The 21,865-nt window shown below is 41.7% G+C and overlaps 1 protein-coding gene across 1 annotated transcript in view; it reads left to right on the top strand.

The window, feature by feature from the left end:
• The first annotated feature begins 5,353 nt into the window (after nt 1–5,353).
• Nucleotides 5,354–21,865, top strand: part of LOC117457411 (spectrin beta chain, non-erythrocytic 4) — a 150,109-nt gene continuing 133,597 nt past the window's right edge. The window contains 2 exon segments of the mRNA XM_034097494.2: nt 5,354–5,425; nt 5,877–6,276. The gene's annotated coding sequence lies outside the window, so the exon portion shown is untranslated.

Here is a 21,865-nt window from a genome sequence, read left to right as displayed (position 1 = left end):
CACGGGGTTAAGGGATAGTGGATAGGAGAATTCAAAAGGACTTAGGAGAAGAGACTGCGGTACTTTAGAGAATCCGAATGCACTTTCACTATCCGACGTGTTTATGATGCGCCAGCGGACGTCATGAATGTGCGTCTGCTGCTGTGGGGAAACTATGGAAACCACAGTTTTCTATACAGCGGACTACAACATGGATGTTTAATAAGAACGAGGGACTACTGTGAACTCATCTAGAGACTCTCCACCGTGCTCTGATGCTGCTGCTTTGCTTTATGAACGTGGACAACAGAGAAACATATTCTTCAGGACCAAAGTTGGAATTGAAATAAAAAAGGAAAGTGAAACTTATGCTCGTCACCCTCTCCCTCCGGTCCACATTAATACAAATGATCCCAATACGTATGATTGTATGAACTAAAGATCTTAAAATCAATACAGATGTATTTATTATAAACGTTAGTCCTTAACATCTATCACTGTGTATATCACCATTCAAACATCTTTTAAAAGTAGAACAAACCACACAGCTCAGTGAAGACTGAAATGTTGACTTTATTTGATAATTTCAGTGAAAACTAACGTTCATATTTCTCTTTTTGAATATAATACTGATGAACGTTCAAAACAAAGCACTTTGGCAATTTACCACCTATGTTTTAAAAAGCTTAATAAGCACCGTAACTTTCATGATATCATTTCTCGGTCATAATCGGTTGTTTCCGTGAACGGCTGACTGTTGAGTGACGGCAAATGCTGCGGCTGCAAGGCATTGTTGGGCAGCATTTTCGCTTCTCCTGTCGGTTAGGGAGGTCCAGTGGTTCCTAAGCTAAAGGAGGTTATAAAGGAAGTTTGAAACCTCCTTTCCTATCATTCTCATCATTCTAGAGAATTCGAACGGCACTTATCATGACTGCCACTGAGGGACTTCCGGGTCATTTCACTCCTTTAGGAAGGTTCCTAAGCTAAATGGACTATTCGACTTCAGCCATAATGTTGTGAAACATGTTCTGATTTTTGTAAGAACCATTGCACTTTTTGTCTCATGATGACGAAATTAGAAACAAGCTTTGTTTTATGCAGCCGTGGAATGTAACTGATTACATTTACTCAAGTAATGTACTTAATTATAATTTGGGGGTACTTTTACTTTACAGGAGTTTCATATTCTGCCAAGTTGTACTTCTAGTTAACTACATGTATACATCATACTGCATTGTATTTGCCCCGCTCCCCTCTGGCAGGAGGCTATGCTCCATCAGGACCAAAACCACTCGCCACCTGAACACTTTCTTCCCCTCCGGCCTCATCATCAAGGCCCGGGACCCCGACCGACTGACCCTGACTTTTATCCACCCCAGAAAAACATGCCATATGCACATCATGTGAACAACATGTTGTTCTTTTTTTCTTAATACTGTGAGCCATGTTCATGCTCAGCTCCTTGACTATATTTTGCACATTTCTGCACACATGTCTGCACAGCCCTCCACTTTAAAATAAAACACACTGTAGTTTTCCATATATTGTCATATATTCATTGTCCTAAGTGTTTTAGTTCATAGATAGGCTTTTAAAGTTCCTTTGGTGAAAAAATGTAACATTTTTGACAAATTACAACATAAACAAACCCTAATACGTATTTTCTAATTATAAAAACAGCATAATATAATATTCTATACAACCCATTTAAAACAGGCATTCTGCAAAATATGTACTTTTGACCCTTGAGTACATTTAGCTGATAATACTTGTTACTTCGGTGACATTTTCAACTCATTTATCACCTGAATCTCCTGCTAGAGCACCCACCATTGTGTTCTTTTTAACCAAATATCTCTCAGAGGGGTGAGGGTAGGGGCTCCTTATTTTCATCTAAAGTAACAGACAGAGAATCAGCACTTGAAACAGAGGGGATTATGGGATGCTACAATGCATTATCTGTTTGGTATTTCGAGCGAAACACTTCAGAGACATGTTTTGAATATATGAGACTTATATATGATATGAAAAAAACAGTATAATAGTGGTTGTATAGTTTTATGTGATTGACTGTTCAAGAATTGCGCTTAACAACACAATACGTTTAATTAATTCATGATTGTGCAGGACATCTGACAATTTGTTCTTTGAGGAAAACAAACCTGGAAACGGGGAAAGAGGGGACTTTAAAAAGTGGTTTACTTTAATCGATCAGGGATTGTGATTAGTTCATTAACAGTGAGCCGCTGTCCGGCAGTGGCTCAGTCAGGGGCTTGGACTGTGAGCCAGGGTCGCCGGTTCAAGTCTCCAACAAGACCTAAATATGGAGTGTGGACTTCTACTTGGAGAGCTCCCAGTTCACCTCCTGCCCTGCCGTGGTGCCCTTGAGCAAAGCACCGGACACCCCCCCCCCCCCACTCCCATTGCTCCCCGGGCGCTGTACAATAGCTGCCCACTGCTCCTACTAGACTCCTGGTACTAGGATGGGTTAAAAGCCGAGAACACATGTCACTGTGTGTGCTGTGTGCTCTGCATGTGTGACCATTAAAGAGGGTTTCATCCCTCCCAGTTCTTCTTCCAGTTCATTAACGGTGGGGAACACAGAAAAAGGTAGTGTTCAAGATTTCAACATTTTTGGTTCAGCCCACAAAACAACACAATATGGTGTTTACTTAGTCACAGAATTATTGTAAAAGACATAGTCACCATTTTATTAAAAAACATTCCTGCAACACTATCACTAGTATTCAAATAAAATGTATTTTTGGATGGGGCTACAGGGTCAAGCTCAGTGTTACCCCCTGAGAACTGCCCATGTTAATGACTTATTGTTATTAAAGTTAAGGTAAGAATGGAGAAACCAGCTCGAGTGCGCTAGAATTTGAAAGTACACAACCGGACAAAATCTGCCCCTTCCTTCAGACTTCCTTACAGAGTCCCTCCTCTAACACACACAAACAAGTGTTTGTGCACGAGATGGAAGGCTGACAGGCAGGTAGGTAGGTAGGTAGGCCGTGGCGCTGTAAAAGCAAGTCCAATTATCTGCCGCGGGCCGAGGCAGATAATTGGACTTGCTTTTACAGCGCCACGGCTTCCACAGATGAAATATATATTTATCGTCAAAGCATTTCATTTATTAATTGCTATTAGGATGTTACGAGCATTCCATGGAATATAACAAAGTGTTTCTGAAGTGAATTACCTATACCTTTAAGACGGTAATTGATTAACCTTTTTTAACAACAAAGCCTGACGTTTCTTAAACTATTGTTATAGCATTGTAGTATCACATTTGAAATTAAGCTGTCTTTATGTTTAAGCTAGCAGAAATGTATTTTCCTCCTTTAAGTTTTGCGTTTTTCTCCTGTAAAATTAGCCTCAGATGTGAAACACTGCCTCTTGTGGCATGTTGCTAAAATGTTACAGTCTCTCGCCCCTCCCTCCCTCCCTCCCTCTCTCTCTCATTCTTTCATATTTTTACAATGTATTTGTTGTATTAATGTAGGTGAGTAAAAACTACAACATTTGCTTCCAAAATTGTGAAGTAGAAGTATAAAGTAGCATACAATGAAAATAATCAAATTGAATAACATGATTTAAGAATGTATAGGCTACAGTGGGCTACTACTTATACAATTAGTTATTAGTTACTAGTTATATCCTAATCTGGTCCTCACTCTAGTCTAGACTACTTGATATTTTTCCATCAGTCTTTGAAGGTCTGTAACTTAATCCAAACTTTAACCAAATCTTAGTGAAAAGTTTGCTATTTGCTCTATCAAAAAATGAGATTCAAGTGCTCTATTGTCTCATTTTAAGCGATAAGGAATAAGGGAATTAATGTTAGGCCTACTCTATTACTTTACTTGTATACCTTTGCCTATAGTCACTGCAAAGACACCCTGCCAAGCAAAGTATTTGTCCACACCTTGATATCATATCATCACATGATTGCTTTACTCCTTCTTTTTAATACGGCTACTAAAGGCTTACAAAAGTCTATTTAACCCACTAAGATTCTTTGTGTTTCTATATGGGAAATAAAATGAATCAGCGAGGGTTCCCAGCTCATAAAGACTGACTTATATTGAAACAAATGTCGGTTTTCATTGATTTTAGTACTTAGCCAAAATAACTTAAGAAGGAAAATGTGGCCTCTATTTGCTCAAAAGATGCACAGAATATTATTACAGATATGTTTTCTCGCAAATGTGATAGCTGTGAGAATAATTAAAGGCGTATTCCAAAGAAATGTGTTATTCAGTGTGATATAAGTCAACAGCATATCCTACATTTCAAAGTGGCTTAGAGCAGGACACCAGGGTGGGCTTAAAGGACTTTTTTGTTTTGTAGTTTTGGATGATGCTAACAAACCATTTTGATGATCTAGCACATGGCACACAATACTTAAAATTGAATTTTCTGTCAGCTATGAAATATTGGTGGTAGGATCATCTTGCAGTTCAAATGCATCCTGCAGGGGGCCAGAGCCACACACTTTGCCGAACTAAACAGGCTTTACCTGCGCTAAGAAAAAAGCTAAGATGCTTCGAAAAGACCTCTGCTGCATGAGTATAATTTAATATAATACAGTGTGTTCATTCATATTCACATCATCTCTCATGTTTTAATGTGATCATTGGGAAAGAAAGCTTGGGTTTAAGCAGTTTTCTGTACAATTGCATTTTTGTTGGGGGTTCTGCCTGTGTGGATTTGAATGTGTGTTTTTTATATTTTAACCTATGATTTTAACCTGTAAAGTGTGCAGAGACTCAGGGTAACTCTAAATAAAGTACATTTGAGTAGCATCTGCGCTTTTCTTAGTATTTGGGGGGTTACGACCGCAGGAAGAGTTAACATTTACCAGACTACATTAAGGTCAACAGCATAAATAAATAAATAGATAAATAAATGAACACAACAGTACAATTTAGATCTTAATGTTGGGAACAGTGTTTTTTTAAAAAGAACAATTCATTTTTGAGTCTCATGACCTTAGTATTTTTAAAATACACACACCTAACACACCACATGCACTTGTGAAAGTACAGCTTTGAAAAAAATTAAGAAACCAATGCAAAATTATCAGTTCCTCTGGTTGTACTATTTATAGGTATGTTTTTTGTTGTTGTATTCTATGAACTGACAACATCTTTCTGTGTTGCAATTCAACAGACAAAAGGGCTGCCATACAGGTAGAGATTTGGAAACATGTGGTCTCTCAATTTTTTTCAGAGTTATATAATACTAGCTTGTTTTATGCAACTAACTGTTCAAGAGGGACAATGCTTAAAAACAAAAAAGTGTAATTATTAAAATGTATGATGATATAGCGATAGAGGATACTGCTTTTGATTGGTTGACAGCTGTACCCCGCCTACCCCGGAGCAGAAGCTTAAACACCGTGAAACACTGGATTTAAAACGTTAACGACTTTAACAAAAAGGTAATAAGTTAACTATGTAAAGAGGTATCGTTTGTTAGCGTTAACTGTTTGACATAACAATGACAATGCCGTATATATGTTAACTTTTGTGATAACGAAATAATAGCTTCTTAAACCTCAGTGCTAAGCTAATGTTTATGCTAGCAACGTAGTATGTGTCAAATGTGAAACTTAGCTAGCCTACCTTTAGCTGTTAAGCATGTTAGGGGTAAACATATTTACGGTTTGGTTGATTAACGCAAAGCTTTAAAATTAATTTAACAATGTATTTATTTTCGCCACTAAACTGCTGCTGCTGTCAAATTAGCCTACGATATAGAACACTGCCTCTTGTGGCTTGTTGCTAAAATTGGATAGTATCGCACCCGCCAACTCCCGACCCCCCTTTTTATTTCTCTCTCCCTCTCCCCCCCTCCTTGCTAGCCGCACTAATGCTGATATTTCTCTCCAGCATCACCAGCGGAGAGGAAGAGGAGGAGGAGGAGGAAGGAGAGGTTGTGTCAGGTGGAAACGGGGACCTCGATGGATATCATCACCAGCCTCCACCGGCTCGCATCCTCAGCACCGACAGCATCTCCCGGCCGGCGGTCACCGCTGCGGGCACACAGCGCCCGTTCTATTCGTCAAAGCATTGTATTTGCACGGTAGAGACTCCCGGGGTGCTTCTGAAATTAGCCCGACAAACTGCTTCTTCCTGTTATAAGGACTAATCGAGGGAAGACCCTATAGGAATAAGAGCGGAGCGTCAGTTACCTCCATTGACAAACCGCTCTCCTCATCGATTCAGCCCAACGACGTCTTGGTATAAGAGGAGGACAAAACCAACCGAAAAACGGACACTGAAGCTGAAGGTGAGGCCGATAGGACGACATATGATTCCTTTCTCCATGGGGTGTTGTTTTAATTTGTCATCCCCATTGTGAGAGCAAGGAGCCGAGGTGCACGGTGTTTTTTTCCTTTTTTTGCAGGGACGCCGGCCTGCATTTGGGTGCAGGGTACCGCAGTGATCCGGCGGGGGGACGCGCTGTTTCGTGTCTTTTTTCAACCACATGTGTTACATGATGCATGCCTGGGAAAGTGTTAATGATGCCTGCCAGAGCTGGTTCTCTAAATTAGAATGATTACTGGGTTAAGAAGCAGAATAGCGGCCTAGTGAATGGGATGTATAATGTTGTTGCATGTTATACCAGATCACTTTAGCGTTCTTTTAAACCGACACCTTTAAGGATACATGCTGATATAGCATTTTGTGGCATTTTGGTCAACTTTACCCTATTGCAAAGGGCATCTGATCTTCGCAGGAGAAGCATCTCTGCAGAATATAGGCTACATGCTCCTGCAGGAAGTTATATGTGTCTCTGGTTCACTGTGTGACCTGACATTACTTTGGCATTCCTGCCCCTTGTGGCATGAATTATTCCTGAATGTTGCTGTTCCATGCAGGGTGTATTCATTCATTTATTCTTGTGCTTTAGTTAGACAAGGCCAACAGCAGCATAGCTTGCCTTAGCAACACAGGAGGCAGAATGCGATGGAGCATGCCAAGTCTTAATGTAGTGTTTGATCACATCTGCAGTGAAAAGTGACTACAACCTCAGTTATGCCCTGAGACCAATGGCTGTTTACCATGCTCGCTGTTAGTGATTACTATCCACAGCTACTGGAGGGAGCTAACACAGGCAGCTGTGAGTTAGCTTTGGTTTGTTGGTGCAAGGTGTGTGTGTGTGTGTGTGTGTGTGTGTGTGTGTGTGTGTGTGTGTGTGTGTGTGTGTGTGTGTGTGTGTGTGTGTGTGTGTGTGTGTGTGTGTGTGTGTGTGTGTGTGTGTGTGTGTGTGGATGGAGGGGGGTCTATTGTTAATAAAACAGTATGACAGGCAAATCACTAAAGACAAAGGCTATAGTTATAATTGCAATGTATTTCACAAATGTCATTATAGATAACGGCAACCAGCTGACTATCATCCTGGTATATTGCTACTATTGTTCTTGGGGTTCACACTTTGTAGTACATATTGATTCATTTTTTTTTTATCTTATTGTACTCTACGGAAGTCAAAGTCCTGTGATAGCACTATTCAACTTCTGACATACACCCAGAGGGGGTTGGAGTGTGTCTGTTGTGCTCAGCTGTTTACCATAAAGGCTAGTATCACTTATATTTATATAGTACTAAATAAATCCTTAATTTGTTCGCATTGACCCCTAGTCCTCAGCAGGGTTATAAATAACCCTTATATTACTAACGCATTATATTTGAATGCATGTGGCTTCTACGGTTCCCTAACAAAATGTTAATTGGTATCCATCACATCAAATAATGGCCAGCTCTGTTACAGCATAGTTATTTTTGACACTCTTTGCTCGCTGGCTTGTGTAGATGATGGACAGCCTCTTTGGGACACTGAAGCTCTGTGCTGCTGCTCTGCCGTTTATCAGACCACAAGGTGACTGTTTTTATTCAGACTTGAGGTCTTGCCGACTCAGAACTGGGCGCGGCTGCTGGCTGCTCACAGATGATGTTTCACTTTGCCGAGGTGAAGTGAGTGGAAGTGACTCAGTGCAGTGTGTAAAGTGCGTAGTATGACGTCACGAAGAAGCATCCACTGAGAGAGAGAGAGAGAGAGATAGAGAGAGAGAGAGATTTGCAAAGTGAGTTTGGATAAAAATGTAAGTTGAAAATTCAAATATCTAAACGTTTTCTATACAAGTTCAATATGTTTTTCAGTTGGCATTGTAATGGCAGCCATGCAGGGCATTTCCTATAAGTAGCCCAAAGGCATTAAATATACTTATTGTTTTCTAATCTTTGTCTAAATATTTGTTTTGCTCACAGATCAGACAGAAATTGTACAGTAGCAACACACTTCACCACTGCTTAAATATAGCAAAGAAGAGTGAGTGAGATAAATGAAGAGGAACATAGTAGCACACCCAAACTCTGAACAACAGTTTACTTTTTTCACATCAGTGCGAGTAATACCCTTACTCTTGTTAAGTTATTTTCTGTAAGCACTGTTTTAGTAAAGAAACTGAATTTCATATCTAAGATTCAACACATTTTATTTGCAGCTGAGGCTTCTAAGGATTCACAATCCTTTGTCTAAGAACTGTTCATATGCCATATTCCATATATTAAGTACTGTATATCAGAGGTGTGGACTCGAGTCACATGACTTGGACTCGATTCAGACTCGAGTCACCAATTTGATGACTTGAGACTCGACTTGACAAAATCACAAAACACTTGCGACTTGACTTGGACTTGAACACCAATGACTCGGGACTTGACTTGGACTTGAGCCTTCTGACTTGAGGTGACTTGATCATTTAATTCAGAGGTCACACGCAGATCACGAGCTGCCGCTAGAAGAGCAGACTCCCGTCGGGGAGAGCAGAGTCTCCAGCCGCTCCTACTCTTGCTAAGAATCCTTGCAAGCAGGGGCGGGACTTTATTTAGCTGGGCCACCATGCGGCCAATCATATGCGAGGACACACTATGATCATACCATTATGTGAAAGAAGGGTGGGGGGCACAGCAGGTGTAGTGGTACAGGCCAGCTGCACAGAGCGACGGGGAGAAGTATTTAAACGCAAGTGTGTCGGAAAAAGGCAAGAAATTAGCGAAAGCCGAAAAAAGAAGCAGCATCTGCTGCTTTTCAGTGATGTTGGAGAAAGCAAAGCTGAGTGCAGGATTTGTAAAATTAAAATAACCTTTTTTGGTTACCTTTATTTTGGTAACCACTCAGGATTTACTGTCAGAGGTGGGAGAAGTTCAGATCTTGTACTTGAGTACAAAAGTACCAGAGTGTTGGAATACTCGGTTACAATAAAAAGTCCTGCATTCAAAATGTTACGAGTAAAAGTACAAAAGTATTAGCATCAAAATATAGTTAAAGTACCACCTGCAGAGGGATCTAGATGCAGGTGTTCTTTTCCCGATAGAGCCCGCTCGCTGCACATTATCCCTTGCATAAAGATAGATTGTGGGTCCCTTATAACATGTTGTACACAGTGATAAACATTCTTCATCAGGGATCTTATACATTAAACTCCTTCTGAATCAAACCGTCACGGTAGCCTTACCTTACTGATCCCTCTTAAAATAGAAGAAAAACATGTTACTTTACCAGCAGAGAGAAAATGGATTATTAATGTGACTAATAAAGAGCAATTTGATTATTAAGTATTATTCTGTTGATCGATGTCATTACATTTGGTGAAAAACACATAATGACTTGTTTATGACTCGTTTTGTCAAAGTTTAGGACTTGACTTGAACTTGCCCATCCTGACTTGAGACTTGACTCGGACTTGAGCGCAAAGACTTGAGACTTGACTCGGACTTGAGGGCAAAGACTTGAGACTTGACTCGGACTTGAGCGCAAAGACTTGAGACTTGACTCGGACTTGCAAAACAATGACTTGGTCCCACCTCTGCTGTATATACAGAAAGTGGTTTTAGTCAAACTGGTTGGTATATAGATTATTTTGATATACAGTATGGTAAAATGACAACATTGTCTCTGCATAGTTATATTGAGCAGGTCAGCCCAGATTGTACTATGTTCGACAATATACATAGATCTACACAAAAATTAATAGAAAGGAAAATGTAGGATTCAAGCTATTTCCTTTTTCATCTACACACCTGCACGTGTACAACGCACCGCACACGCAGTGCAATGTAGTCTCTGCATTGAACTCTTCCTCTTCGTATTACGGCCCGTCCACACGGCAGCGTTGAAAAAATCTTCCAACGCTTCTGCCCATTCACTTTGAATGGGGTGACGTCACTTTGCCTCACTTTTCGCCGAACTGCATTGTGGGAAGCAAAGCGGAGATTTCCAGGCATCTCAGGCTTCAAAAGTTGAGCAATGTTCAACTTTTGAAGCTGAGGTGGAAGCATCAGCAAATCAAATCCCGTTTATGCAAATCTGACAGTACAAGCGCTAGCCAATCAAACCGCGTGTAAGCTGGGAATGACTAACATTCAGTTCATTTTCTATATTCCTAACAAAATGGAGGAGAAATTAGTTTTCGCGCTAACAAATCTTTATGACCAGTCCCTATTAACTTACCGGGATACAAACCGGAGGAACCAGGCATGGAGGGAGGTGGCAGAGACAGTGGGTGACACTGGTAGGTTTTCGCCTGTTTGGGGATTTTATATATTTACTTCGTTTTAACATTGCTAGCAAGCAGGGGGGCGGAAGATTCATGTGATTGGTCGCGTTGCTCGCAAAAAATCCCCAAGCTTCAGATATGCCCACCTCCAAGATTTGTTTAACGCTGCTGTGTGGAGGTACCGTTAGGATCAGTGGGCAGCTGCTATTGCCTTGTCTTGATCAGGGGCTCAGTGCCCAGGTGGCAAACTGGAACTTCTTGAAGCAATTTTCATAGTGGCCAAATGGTGGTACTCCCAACTTTTCTATCAGTCCGTGATGTCATTGAAACCAAAAATAGTTTTTCCCATTGACTAACATAGTTTAACATTGTCTATAAATCAGTTTTTTTTAGGTAAGTCACCTGAAAAATCCCCTTTGTGCCTTTAGGTAAGGCACTAGGTCCTAAAAGTTGTCAAAAGCGCCAAAGCCAGTTATTTTACCTCACCATTAATTTGACTGAGCTGTGACTGGATGACTACATATTTGGGAGCGGGGATCTAGGAAACGCAAGTGTGCATGTGCGTGAGAGAGAGAGAGCTGCGGTCCGGGGCTCGGCCTCCTGTCCTCACAACTCTTATTAATCCCGGTACCGGACAATTGTTATTTGTTCCTACTCGGAACCGAGTTCTGCTTCCCAACCCGGCCACTGTGCTATACTTCCCACCCGCCCCGCCTAACTGTACAGAAAGCGGCGAGATGCATTTCCTTAGGAATCAACAAGCAGAACCGAAACTAACATTTCTAAACGAACAATGGCGGACACGTACATACAATTTGCGAATGAGTTCTGCCTTTTGTAAACTGAATGTATCAATAACTTGTCAATAAATCAGGGCGAAAAACGTCACTTGTCCGCCGGACAAGTCAATTGAAAGATCTACTTGTCCGATATTGTAAATAACACGTCCCGGACGGTGGGACGTGTACTTTTTCGCACACTGAATCAAAGTCCATGGTGTCAGGATCCTGAATGTTATGATTGTCAGAAGTTCATTTAATTGACAGCTGATCATTAGATTCAATAGATTCATCAATAGAGATGTGGGAAGCCGAGCAGCGCCTCACAACTGGTAATATGCAGATGACCTATCGGCTTCAGAGCAGAGGTCATTGTAAATGTCCCCCAGGCAGTTTGATCTTCATGTGACGATAATAATGAGGTGTGTGTGTGTGTGTGTGTGTGTGTGTGTGTGTGTGTGTGTGTGTGTGTGTGTGTGTGTGTGTGTGTGTGTGTGTGTGTGTGTGTGTGTGTGTGTGTGTGTGTGTGTGTGTGTGTGTGTACAAAGGGGACGTACACTGAGGGTCTGCTGCCCATTAAGCCTCAGAGGAACAGAGACACAGAGCTGCTGCCACTGACTGATTAACAGTGGCAGCTGTCTCTCTCTTGCCTCTTCTCTCTTTCTACATCTTTCCGGTGATATGCCCCCACCCCCCCATCTTACTCCTTCAGTATCTATCTTTTACCCTCATTCTCTCTATTGCAACCCCTCCTCTTCAATGTCGTCTTTTCTGTTTCTCTGTAACATCTCTCTCTCTTATAACCTCCCTAGACTCTTATCTTACTCTTTAGTCTATATCTCTCTTTATAATGTCTGCATCTCTCACTCACTTTCTCTCTCTGTCTGTTAATCTGCCCTCTAAAGCAATATAGATGGACAGTCAGATGTTGGTGATCTATATAAGGGTATTCTTGGATTGTTAGTCCAGTAATATGATAAGGGAAAAACAACAAAGACCACTGACTGCTCAAACGACATTCTGTAGTGACAACATCAATACATACAAATATTGCCAACCAATCTCAAAACAGACATTAAAATAAACAATAATTGTATCTGTGTCAATCCAAATTCCTCTGAGCCATATCTCTATTTTTGTCCACCACCAAAACCACTTTTAATGAGTCACACCATTGAACGGGGTGTCATTGTTTGGATGAACATCAGTACTCTGTTTCTTTAATGTAACGTAACCTTCTGCTGCTGGAAAACCAATGTTCTGATGCAAACCTTAAAGGAGACATGTCATGCTTTTCCGGTTATTACCCGTCCCCTTGTGTTATGAAGGGTTTTATCCATGTAAACGGTCTGCAGAGTCAAAACCCTCAAAGTGCACCCTGTAGCGAGTAAAACTCTTTACACACACCTCCCCAAAACGCCTCCTTGGAGATTTCTCATTATTCATTGTTTACTTCCTGGGTATCGCTACGTAGGGATACCAATTAACCAATACACACACACACACACACACACACACACACACACACACACACACACACACACACACACACACACACACACACACACACACACACACACACACACACACACACTGATAACAGACAGTTGGGATCGTGGCGAAAGCCTCTCCGCAGACCCATTCTCACAGCGTTTATCAACCTTTCTCTTCTCAATATCAAGCCACACTTATTGTTTTTACTTCGGCTGTGAGTGTGTGTGCTCAGGGTGAGTTTGGCTGTGTTTCGCTGTGTATCGCTAAACAAGGAAACAACACCTCCACGGAGCTCAGCGCGATTCACAACGTCCCGACCGTGTTTGCGGTGGCGGATGCGGTGGCGGATGCAGTGGCGGATGCAGATGCAGTGGCGGATGCGGTACCGGCGCAGCGGCGCTGTGAAAGTCCACGGCCCACCGAAGGCAGCAGCCCACCGGGAAAAGTCCCGAATCTCGCGATGGCCAGAGAAGCAATGTGGAGCTCACCACTTCATAAGGAGTTTAACCGTGACACTTTTCGAAATCCCGTTTGTGTCCCCCACTTTGCAAATAGGCCTATGTTCATTATTATCTTTTAAAGCAAGCCGTCATCACCACGGAGGAGCACACAGCCTCTGTGAGCGAGAGAGAGAGAGAGAGAGAGAGAGAGAGAGAGAGAGAGAGAGAGAGAGAGAGAGAGAGAGAGAGCACACCTTTATCTATTTAATATAGCGTAGTTGTACAAAATAAAGTAAGAAATCATTCCAATGTGTACTATAGGACAGTAAACAGTTTAAAAGGGGAGTGATTAGTAAAATATGCATAAATAAAAAGAAAGAATGCTAACTAGGTAACATAAGATAAGAATAAACCAGTTTAAATGATTTGTTATTGGTTGTGATCATATTCTAAAGATGTTTGGATCATTGAAAAGTATACAGCTCCCTTTCATAGAGTGTTGAGAGATGTATCCATACATTCCCTTTGTGCTCAAAGTGCACCAGATTGATGCATTTCACTTCAACATTTAAAAAAAAATCATACATGTTATTTTAGTAAACACTGCACACAGGTCCCACAGACCCAAACAGCACACAAAGGTTAAAGGTAGCATATAATAATGTTAACATGTGCTAAATATATACACTGCAAAAAAACAAAAAAAGAGGAGTAAAAGTAGCTCACGACTTGTTTTATTTTTTTTAAGTAGCTCTCATCCTAAAAAAGGTCGGAGACCCCTGTTATAGAACAATACATTTGACCATTTTAAGCTTGGCCTACCATTTGATTGGAGCGATGAGGAACAGGCGGGGCTTGAAGAGAACCACTGGTCTCACTTGTAGTTTTAAAGAAATTGAAAATGAAGTTGTGTTTCACCCGCTGTGATTAGGATTCGCTCAGAAATGACCCATGCTACATCCTTCCACTAATTTTAAAAGATTAACAACAGAACAGCATTTACATTTGAACTAAACTAAACATTTTGAATGAAGTTAGCTTTTTATTTCCCTGATAGTTCTTGGGACAAAGGAACATACAACCTCTGGAGTGAGGCCTTTTTAGGAGGCAGGAACTGGCCAAGTAAGCAGAACTGGAACATACATGAAGGTTCCCGAGGAGGTGTTCCTAAAGAGTTGATCTGGGCCTGCTTTCTAGTTGATGTGGTTTACTCTTCACAGTTTATTACAACATCAGAAAATACAACGACTCAAATGTATAATATTGGATCAAGTCATATATCGCTGAAATGGCAGAAGTTTCTAAAGCCTGAGATGGGTTTATGATTTTAGAAAAGCCAGTTTTCTAGTGTATGTTTTTGGAAATACAGACTACATCTATGCAACTTCTTTAAATACTTACCACATAATACCAATAAGGCAAAAGTCTTTTCTTTTCAGCACCATCCTGCTACATCGGCCAGACCCACACTCTTTGGCCACTGGACACACGGGTGTTGGCTGTACAGCCTCACTGCAGCATTTGGGGGTTAAGTGCTCGTTTCAAGGGCGCCTGATGTTTGGCATCTCGTGTTCTTCAGAGATTAGAGTATTGTCCCTGCTAGTTGGTACAGTAGTATGGAGGCAGCAAGCCAAATGCTAATAGCCCAAATACAAGTAGTGAAGGCCGGTGCGTAGGACTGCCGACAGGACATAGGGACGAGTGGGACCAGAGGGACAGGACGAATGAAAAAGTGTGAAGGATAATAAAAGGAGATGGGGGGGGTCGACGCCCTCATTACAACATTGGTGTAATGATTTATTTTGGGTAACAATGGCAACAGCATAGCTGGGGAGAGAGGCAATAATAACACTGGTGGTTTAGAGGAGAAAGCATAACGACTGACAGCTCTGCACACACACACACACACACACACACACACACACACACACACACACACACACACACACACACACACACACACACACACACACACACACACACACACACACACACACACACACACACACACACTTATATATATAGTATGTGAACCCTTTGGAATGACCTGGATTTCTGCATAAGTTGGTCATAAAATGTGTCCTGATCTTCGTCTAAGTCACAACAATAGACAAACACAGTCTGCTTAAACTAATACCACAAAAACAATGATATGTGTTCATGTTTTTATTGAACACACCATGTAAACATTCACAATGCAGGGTGGAACAAGTATGTGAACCCCTAGGCTAAAGACTTCTTCAGAGCTACTTGGAGTCAGGAGTCGGCCGACCTGGAGTCCACCAATGAGACGAGATTGGAGGTGTTGGTTAAAGCTGCCCTGCCCTATAACAAATACACACCACTTTTGAATTTGCTATTCTTAAGAAGCATTGCCAGATTTCAGTCCGTGACGTCACTGGGCCCAAAAATACTTTTCCCCATTGACTAACATTGGGAAAGAGATGTCTGTAAATCAGCGGATACTTTTTTTTAAACTAAATAAACCACCCAGTATGAACTATTATATAGCCCTTATTAGAATCATTAGGTCCTTAAAGTTGTAAAATGTATTTTAAGTCTCCATTCATTCTACTGAGCCGAGAGTGGGAGCTCGGGAGGCGGGGCTTAAGGGGCGCATGCTCTGTGAGCGCACATACAGGTCCTTCTGCTCTGACAGCTAGGCATTCTGGGTATCTGTGACGTTTCGCTCTCTCAAAAGTTGGGCCATGTTGCCTTCCTGCACCAATGAGCAGCTCTCATAGGAAAGAACGAGACCCCGCCTCCCACGCTGTATCCACTTCTTATTATACATCCAGTCCAACCCCTGTAGTGAACATGTTGGGGTGTCCTTGGGCAAGAGTCTGAACCCCTCATTTCTCCCGTAGGCATTTCTACAGAATTGAAGTGTATGTAAGTCTCTTGTTGATAAAACTAAGCGTCAGCTAAATAACATATAATGTAATGAGTCTGAATGATGAAAATCCAAAGTAAAGAGGTCAAAAGCTGAAGGAGCAATGATAGAGCTGGTGTAGACACACACACACACACACACACACACACACACACACACACACACACACACACACACACACACACACACACACACACACACACACTCAGACTTACCTAACATGTGTCCATCATTATAACAAGTATTGTCATGTCATTCTGTTTGGGTAGAAAGGGGGTGCAATGCAATTGTGTTGGTGTGTTTTTCTTTCTTCCAGCTCCACGTGGAGATCAGAGAGAGAGCTGCAGTGGGAACGTGTGATCCTTCAGTGTTGGAACAGGAGACTCTGTTCCCCCGTGGAGTCTGATTTGAAACGTTTCTCAGATCCAGATCTCGATCTCTTTCCAGCCTGAAAGCACACCGATCCAGAAACAACATGTATACTGATCCCGTCTATGTGCTATAGTTTACCATTCTTTTACACCCTAGCTTTAGTGTTATAAAGATTATCATAGACATTCCATAATAACGATAAACAAAATTGAATTGATGTCAGCAAGCATTTATAAATATGGAGCATGAAACAAGATTCTGCACTGCTGTGTCATCACTTTTAATAATCAATATTCATATGAAATGATCTGAAGAGAAGCATTGTATTGTTATGTCCAGTATAACTGACTAAGTGGAGCACAAAGCGAACACATTCTAGAACTTGCCTTTTGGTGCATCTTTTTGGTTTGAGCTGTTTATTGCTGATCAGCCTCCCGTGCTGGCTGCTGTAAGAGCAGCAGCATTACTCAGCACTTTAGGACCCTGACACTGTAGGACAGAAGGACTGTGACTTTCCACTCTTGTTTGTACCTTTTATGGAAGTAATTGTTTGCCTACTACAGTATATAAGGTTAGAGTAATACAAGTACTAGAATACACCTTTAAGGTACTTTCACAATATCCTCAAATAAGGATGAGAATCGAGAACCAGTTCTGGTAAGATCTGGTTTCGAGTGGTCTGATTCCTTGAAGTCGCCCGAAGTTGCGCATTACCAAAGACTAAGATCCCACGCAGCTGTGTCCTGTTTCAGTTTGTTTAGGGCCAGAGAAAGTGCTCCAAAGTGTGGAGCTAATGTACCTAAGGAGACACACCCTCCACTGACTATACATATATACCGTATATATATATGTATTAGATAGATGGATGGATGGATACTTTGTTTATCCCAAGTTTCAGAAATTGACAACATTTCTTAAAAATAAAATAGAATACAAATATTATTTTTCCAATGAACTATTCATTACAGATCTATAGGGAACTGATAAAGAACGATAGACACACATCTATCACTCCTCACCCTAGTCTCAGCATTGTGTGACTGCTGTTGCGGTTTTACATTCATAACTCTCTGAATGCTGATGAAATCGTTGTGAGCTCAATGTGCCTTTGTCTGTGTCTCCTCCATCGGAGATCTCCCTCCGGCTGCTTCAGTCTCTGGAGGCTGACCACGGAGCATCTCACTGCTCATGGTACTTATAGAGCAGGACATGCATAGCCAGGAGTGTGTGTGTGTGTGTGTGTGTGTGTGTGTGTGTGTGTGTGTGTGTGTGTGTGTGTGTGTGTGTGTGTGTGTGTGTGTGTGTGTGTGTGTGTGTGTGTGTGTGTGTGTGTGTGTGTGTGTGTTTGTCAGACATGGTGTTTGCTCACGTGCCTGGGGGGGTGGATTCCTAAACAGCTGAGTCTGATTCTTAGAATAAAAGACACACACACACACACACACACACACACACACACACACACACACACACACACACACACACACACACACACACACACACACACACACACACACACACATTAAGGGTGATTCTGATTGATTTAAAACACACCAGCTGGTTGAGGTTAGGCGAGGATCAAGGCAAAGAGAACATAGAACACACACACACACACACACACACACACACACACACACACACACACACACACACACACACACACACACACACACACACACACACACACACACATTGTAGGTTAACTGACATGAGAGTGTAGCAGGTTGACTGATGTAGACTTGCTTTTGTTTGTCCTCTAATCCAGTGATGGGTTTTGCAACATACCTTTTTGACATTCTCTCATCATGTCACTGAAATGCTAAGTCTTAACGATATAACACGTGTGTGTGTGTTTTGTGGTTTATTCTTAAATACAGTAATACTACAGTCTGGTGACAGCCGAGACAACATTACTGCTATGTATTTAAGGAACAAAGTAGTTAAAATATCACTCTCGGTTTCTCAGATGGTCTTTCTTGTATTCTCTCTGTCTCTTTGAACCTTTGCTGGAATCAGTCAGTCTGCAATGACTGTGTGCCAGCTCCAGCCTTATTGTTGACGTTCTATCTCTGAGGGGGAATGCTGGGGAAGGATATTGCCACCGTGGGGGATGTGGGTGTAAAATGTAGTGGGATTGATTTACAGAGGTGAGACCGGGGGTTAACTCATTTGCAACTTCGCTGATCACACCATCCACTGCCACTCATCTGAGACAGAACACACCAGGACACGATGAGATATCACCAGGACAGCTAGTGTTATAGCAGACAATGATTCAGTGATGTTCAAGAAGAAATGCAGCTAAAATACATTTAAAAATACACAACCAGTGCACCCTTTTCGGTTATTGGTACCCAATATTCCACTGCAAGCCATTTGATGGTTTCATTATTAATATGCTAAATATAAAATGTAGCATATTGCTTAAAGTCAATCAGTCGAATGCACTTTATTATATAAGATTTCTACAGGCAGCAAAATGTACATATTCATTGCTCCCGGTTTTTAAAGTGTATTTTTAGTTTTTAAAATGTTTGTTGGGCATTACAAACAACAATTTAATGGACGTTTTTTGCTATTTCTTACACTTTTTAAACAAATTGATTAAGAAAATAATTGTGAGTCGCAACTCTTATTACATTATTGTAAACACATTAGTTTGGCCTTTTCCAATGAACAAGGTGAGAATTGCACCTTTACATGAATTCTGTTGAGCATGTTATCTAAGGTTTGATGTTTGTGCTGGACTCGTGTGCGGTGTATCTGCTTCATCACCAGATACACTGTAATGTTTTCTGTTAGTCTCTCCTGGGAGAACGACTAAGTGCATGTGCGCAACTATCCCTTCTTTTTCTGTCTTGCAGGGCATGCTGACATTTACTCAATATGGCTACATTCTTTCCCAGCGGTTTAGCGTTAGTGACAGCAGCGAGCTTGTGTTGCAGTATAGTGGCAGGGAGTGGCCAGAACAGGGGGAGCACGCAAAGAGATGTAAAGCAAAAAGGACATGTCAAAAAACAACTGAGAGGCACCTGACTTTCACTTTGAACCCTCTTTCAAAATCTGACAGATTATCATAAAGGATGTGAAGTTTGATTCAGTGTAAACATGCCAAATTAGCCCACAACATGCACACAAACAATACCCCAAGCCGCATTGGATAACAGCACCAAATGGAATGTAATGCCTTGTGGGCACATCTGCTATTTACCCGGGGACACCATTGCATGTATTTTCCATACATCACGTGTGCAACACAAAGAAGGTGTGGGAGGAATAAACTGCTAATGTGACTGTAGCATTCACCAGAGGCCTGTACTACGAGGCCGGATTTTCGCTTAGCGAGCTAACTTCAGGGGAAACTGGGTTTCTGGTAGGGATGGGAATTTGAAAGCAAATGTATATTCGAATATTCGACCTCCAAAAAAACAGTTAACCGATTAACAGAAATGTACATATCCTATAAAAAAAATTTGGGATTTAAAAAAATATATAAATAAATACATGTTCAAATACAGTTGCAAGAAAAAGTATGTGAAGCCTTTGGAACGACCTGGATTTCTGCATAAGTTGGTCATAAAATGTGTTCTGATCTTCATCTAAGTCACAACAACAGACAAACTGTCTGCTTAACCTCTTAAGCCCTGAGCCTGTTTTTCAGGTTTCAGGCTCGAAAATGCCACTAACACAACAAAGACTATATCTTCACTTCTAAAAGGGGTAAATTAATAATCTTTTCTCTCAAAGCAAGGTTACATCTGTGAGTTGGATGTAGAACTGTCAGAATCAATATAGATGTTTTTATTTTAAAGTAAATTCAGATGGAACACAGTAAAAACATGTAAATTCTAATGTCACACATCATGTAGACAGCCAGTCCCCCTGTGTGAGGCAGACCACATCATGTAGACAGCCAGTCCCCCTGTGTGAGGCAGACCACATAACAGGCCAGGCCATCGGGAAACCCCCCGGTCCTCCCGATGGCCAGTCCGGGACTGGGTACAGGAGGCGTAGAGCGAGGGATCACTGTCCACAAGTTAATCGATCGCAGATGGCGTCGTGGTCATGGACGAATACAAATAAAAACCTAAATGGGTCGCGAAATATACCTGGGCGGCCGCTAATATACCTGGGCGGCCGTTAATATACCTGGGCGGCCGTTAATATACCTGGGCGGCCGTTAATATACCTGGGCGGCCGCTAATATACCTGGGCGGCCGCTAATATACCTGGGCGGCCGTTAATATACCTGGGCGGCCGCTAATATACCTGGGCGGCCGTTAATATACCTGGGCGGCCGCTAATATACCTGGGCGGCCGTTAATATACCTGGGCGGCCGCTAATATACCTGGGCGGCCGCTAATATACCTGGGCGGCCGTTAATATACCTGGGCGGCCGTTAATATACCTGGGCGGCCGTTAATATACCTGGGCGGCCGCTAATATACCTGGGCGGCCCGCTCAAGTATAGTCTATGTGTGGGAAACCCTGGTCTTCATATTTGTCTAATATTATAGTTCACTTTTCATTCAGGAAGTAAGACGCTGCACTGTCAGTACGCTTCTCCATGTTTGTGATTGGTCAAATGTTGCTAACCCCGCCCCTTTTATGTGAACGCGCACATAACTAGATAGGGCAAAGCTGGCTTGAGTTAACGAGTGGATAACCAGCGTCGTAGGACAGTTTAGCAAGAGCGCGTTTGTTTTGGATTAGGTAAGCCGGGTAACTCAAACATATCCTAGGATATGTTGAACCGGCTTCGTAGTACAGGCCTCAAGAGTCAAATAATAGCAAATAATAGCACACATCGTAGATACCTCTCTTTAGTACTAAACATAAACTCATCATAGGACTAAAAGGTGTGACAATATTGACATCAATGATAGTTTGTGCAGTCAGCTTGAGTTGGTGTGTGTTACAGTAGATCCTGGCATCAAAAGGTCCTGGGAAACTTTACAAAGCAAATAATCCACCTTTCTGCTGACCATCTACGTATGTGTCAAAGGATCACGTATCTCCCTAAACATGCCACTGCTTTTGGTCACACATATTTGCCATTTTGTTCTTAGTCTGCTGTTCACATGAATAACAATGACGAGCCAAACCCAGATTATAAATGAGTGATTCAGGGAAATGTAGGAAGGAAGTGTAAAACGCTTACACACACATAACATAGCTCCTCTGAGACAGAGGCTGCATTCGGATAGTTTAAAAATCAGCTCCTAAGTTCTAACCCTATCGTCTATTCCTTGACCTCTGAGTGAAACGTCACGGGGTTAAGGGATAGTGGATAGGAGAATCCAAAAGGACTTAGGAGAAGAGACTGCGGTACTTTAGAAA

Source organism: Pseudochaenichthys georgianus, chromosome 13, assembly GCF_902827115.2.
Source record: "Pseudochaenichthys georgianus chromosome 13, fPseGeo1.2, whole genome shotgun sequence".
Classification (NCBI taxonomy): Eukaryota; Metazoa; Chordata; class Actinopteri; order Perciformes; family Channichthyidae; genus Pseudochaenichthys; species Pseudochaenichthys georgianus.
Note: the sequence above shows the minus strand (reverse complement) of the source record. Positions and strands in the feature narration are given on the sequence as shown.